We start from the raw sequence: 4,654 nt of genomic DNA on the forward strand, positions 1-4,654 counted from the left end.
AAAAAAAGAATACAAAAATTAGCCAGGCATGGTGGCATGTGCCTGTAGTTCTGGCTACTTGGGAGGCTGAGGCAGAAGAATTGCTTGAACCCAGGAGACAGAGGTTGCAGTGAGCCAAGGTCATGCCACTGCACTCCAGCCTGGGCAACAGAGTGAGACTCCATCTCGAAAAAGAAGAAAAGAAAAAAGAAAGAGAGAGAGAGAGAGGGAGAAAAAGAAAGAGAAGAAAAGAGAGAAAGAAAAGAGTTGGTAGGCGGGGAGAACAGAGGAGTTGTGGAATGGTCTGAGGCTAAAGTGAAGGCAGATCCAAGAGCTATCTGCTGATGGATTTTCTTTCTTTTTTTTAGAGAAAATCTTGCTCTTTCACCCAGACTCGTGTGCAATGGCACAATTATAGCACACTTTAGTCTAAAATTCCTGGACTCAAGCAATTCTTCCACCTCAGCCTCCTGAGTAGCTGGGACTACAGGCACCCACCACCACAGGCAGCTAATTTTTTTTTTGTAGAGATGGGACGTCAATATGTTGCTGGTCTCCAACTCCTGGTCTCAGTTAATCCTCTCGCCATGGGCTCCCAAAGTGCTAGGATTATAGGCATGAGTTACCAAACTTGTAGCAGCGTAACTGCTTACAGTTGATTTATCAGTATAGGAAATTGCAATAGAGAAAGTTTCATTCATGCAGAACCAGCTTTGTTGTACAGGTCACCAAAGTTTTTGTTTGTTTTTGAGACGGAGTCTCACTCTGTCACCCAGGCTGGAGTGCAATGTCATGGTCTTGGCTTACTGCAACCTCCGCCTCCCAGGTTCAACCAATTTTCCCGCCTCAGCCTCCTGAGTGGCTGGGACTACAGAAATGTAGTCCCACCACACCTGGCTAATTTTTTTGTATTTTTAGTAGAGACGGGATTTCACTATATTGGCTAGGCTGGTCTGGAACTCCTGACTTCACAATCCGCCCACCTTGGCCTCCCAAAGTGCTGGGATTACAGGAATGAGCCACCACACTGGACCCAAAGTTTTACTATTATTCAGATCAGTCTTCCTGAAAACTCTGGGATCAGGTTTTTGTTTGTTTGTTTGTTTCTGAGACAGAGTTTCACTCTTGTCACCCAAGCTGGAGTGTAATGGTGTGATCTCCACTCACTACAACCTCTGCCTCCTGGGTTCAAATGATTCTCCTGCCTCAGCCTCCCATAGCTGGGATTTCAGATGGCTGCCACCACACTTAGCTAATTTTTGTATTTTTTTAGTAGAGACAGGGTTTCACCATGTTGGTCTCGAACTCCTGACCTCAGGTGATCCACCTGCCTTAGCCTCCCAATGTTCTGAGCTCGAGCCTGGACTGGGATCAGGGTTTTTAAGGATAATTTGGTGAGTCGGGGGTCTCAAAGTGGGAAGTGCTGATTGGTCAAGTCTAAGATGAAATCAGAGGGAGTGGAAGCTGTCCTCCTGTTGCTCTGAGTCAGTTCCTGGGTGGGAACCACAAGACCAGATGAAGCAGTTTATCCATCTAGGTGGCCTCAGCTGGTGCATCGAAACACAGGGTCTGCAAAATATCTTAAGCATTGATCTTAGGTTTTACAATAGTGATGTTATCTCCAGGAGCAATTTGAGGAGGTTCAGAATCTTGCATCCTCCAGCTGCATGACCCCTAAACCATAATTTCTTATCTGTAGCTAATGTGTTAGTCCTGCAAAGGCAGTCTAGTCTCCAGGCAAAAGGAATTTTGTTTTGGGAAAGCATTGTTATTGGTTTTGTTTCAAAGTTAAACTATAAAGTAAGTTCGTCCCAAAGTTAGTTTGGCCTATGTCCAGGAATGAACAAGGACAGTGTGGAGGTTAGAAGCAATATGGAATTGGTTTGGTCAGATCTCTGTCCCTGTAATAATTTTCTCAGTTATGATTTTTGCCAAGGTGGTTTCAAGCCCAGCACCCAGGGCTCTTAAGAAAGGCATTCAATTAAGCTTCTTCATGTGTGTAGGACACACACGACCTACAACATTCAGACCATAGTGAGGTAGGAGACTGGTCCCGACAGGATAAAGTGAAGAAACCAGCCACAACCAGCAGATGGCACCAAAAGCCATCTCTAATTGCCCTCCTTGCTCATTAGCGTAAGACACTCCTACCATTGCCATGACAGTTTATAAGTACCATGGCAACAACATGAAAGTTAACATTCATTTCCATAACAACAACCTGGAAGTTACAGCCTCTTTTCTAGAAAGTTCTGCATGGCACACCCTTTAATTTGCATATAATTAAAAGTAGGATAGCCGGGCGCGGTGGCTCAAGCCTGTAATCCCAGCACTGTGGGAGGCCGAGGCGGGTGGATCACGAGGTCAAGAGATCGAGACCATCCTGGTCAACATGGTGAAACCCCGTCTCTACTAAAAATACAAAAAATTAGCTGGGCATGGTGGCGCGTGCCTGTAATCCCAGCTACTCAGGAGGCTGGGGCAGGAGAATTGCCTGAACCCGGGAGGCGGAGGTTGCGGTGAGCCGAGATCGCGCCATTGCACTCCAGCCGGGTAACAAGAGCAAAACTCCGTCTCAAAAAAAAAAAAAAAAAGTAGGATAGATACAACTAACCAACAGCACAAAATGCTGCTTCTGGGCACTGCCTAGGTTTTAATTGTACTCTTGAAGGAGTGACTCTGGTTCAATGAAAGATCCTTGTGTAACACCCAGCTGAATTCTTTCCTGGGTGAATCCCCACCGATGGCACTTACCTGCATCAATAGCACACTTCTATCTCCCTAGGCAGCTGCTTCTATGCTAAAACTTCCTGCTTGCCAAAAAGATATAAGAACTTTTTTTCCTTTGGATAAAAGCAATTAGCCACCCCAATTACCAAATTTAGGATGAGTTTCATCAACATTGTTAACACATTGTGTTGTACTTTTTTTTTTTTTTTTGAGACAGATTCTTGCTCTGTCACCCAGGCTAGAGTGCAGTGGCGAGATCCACCTCTCCCTCCAACGTCTGCCTCCTGTGTTCAAGCAATTCTCTTTCCTCAGCCTCCTGAGTAGCTGGAACTACAGTGCATGCCACCACACCCAGCTAATTTTTTGTGTGTGTTTTTAGTAGAGATGGGGTTTCACCATGTAGCCAGGCTGGTCCTGAACTCCTGACTTCAGGTGTTCCACCTGTCTCAGCCTCCCAAAGTGCTGGGATTACAGGTGTGAGCCACCGCACCTGTACACTGTTAGTGATACCATAAAATTGTGCAGCAGCTGTGAAAACCAGTATGGCGGTGGTTCAAAAAATTAAAATTGGTATTATCACATGATCTAGCAATCCCACTTCAGGATATATATCTAAAAGAATGGAAAACAGGCTCTCAAAAACATATTTGACCACCCATGTTTATAGCACCATTATTCATAATAGCCAAGAAGTAGAACCAAGCAAAATGTTCATCAGCAGATGAGATAAACAAAAATGTGGTCCAGCCTTACAATGGAATATTATTCAGCTTAAACAGGAAGGAAATTCTGACTTAGACTACATGGGAGAACCTTGGGGACATTATGCTCGGTGAAATAAGCCAGACACAAAAGGACAAACACTGTATGATTCCACTCACAGAAGGTCCCTTGGGTCGTCTGATTCATACAGACAGAAAGTAGAATGGTGGGTGCCAGGGTCTCAGGGAAGGAGGAATGAGGAGTACGTGTTTCATGGGGACACAGTTTCAGGGTTTTTGTTTTGTTTTTTTGAGACAGAGCCTCACTCTGTCACCCAGGCTGCAGTGCGGTGGCGTGATCTAGGCTCACTGCAACCTCCGCCTCCCAGGTTCAAGCGATTCTCCTGCCTCAGCCTTCCAAGTAGTTGGGAATATAGGCTCCTGCCTTTCACCTTGGCCTCCCAAACTGCCGAGATTATAGGTGTGAGCCACCACACCATGCCAAAAAAGACATCCAGTTAACCTCCCTCATCTTTCCAAGGACCCTAAACTTTAGTGGGAACTAATGTGAACATCCAGAACAGCACCTACTTAAACACAAACATTCCCTGAGCTTTATTACTCCCTAAAAAAAGAAAAAAAAAAAAGGCCCCTTTCTGTCAAATCTTTGAGACATTTGCAGTTATTTTGTTCTGAGTGTTCTCTTTATTGTAATAGAGCCTTTCCCCCTATTGCAATAGGTTTTTTCTCCCTCTTACAATAATCTTTTGAATGAAGCCTCTCTTTACCAATGTCCAGGGTTGATTTTTTTTCTTTTAAGACGGAGTCTTGCATTGTCACCAGGGCTGGAATGCAGTGGCGTGATCTCAACTCACTGCAACCTCCATCTCCCAGGTTCAAGTGATTCTCCTACCTCAGCCTCCCGAGTAGCTGGGATTACAGGCGTCCGCCACCACCCCTGGCTAATTTTTTGTATTATTAGTAGAGATAAGGTTTCCCCATGTTGTCCAGTCTGGTCTCCAATGCCTGACTTCGTGATCCACCCACCTCACCCTCCCAAAGCCTCCTGGGCAAACAGAGCGAGCCTCTGTGTCAAAAAATAATTAATTAATTAAATAAAACTTAGTTACAAAAAGCAGCTGATTGAGATGACATGTAATACCCAGAGTCTCCTGCAGAGAGCAGCATGTCACCTGATTTGCCTTGTAAATCATTATATTGTTTTTTTTTTTTTTTTTTTTTTT

The sequence above is a fragment of the Cebus imitator genome, unplaced genomic scaffold, assembly GCF_001604975.1.
Source record: "Cebus imitator isolate Cc_AM_T3 unplaced genomic scaffold, Cebus_imitator-1.0 Scaffold263, whole genome shotgun sequence".
Lineage (NCBI taxonomy): Eukaryota > Metazoa > Chordata > Mammalia > Primates > Cebidae > Cebus > Cebus imitator.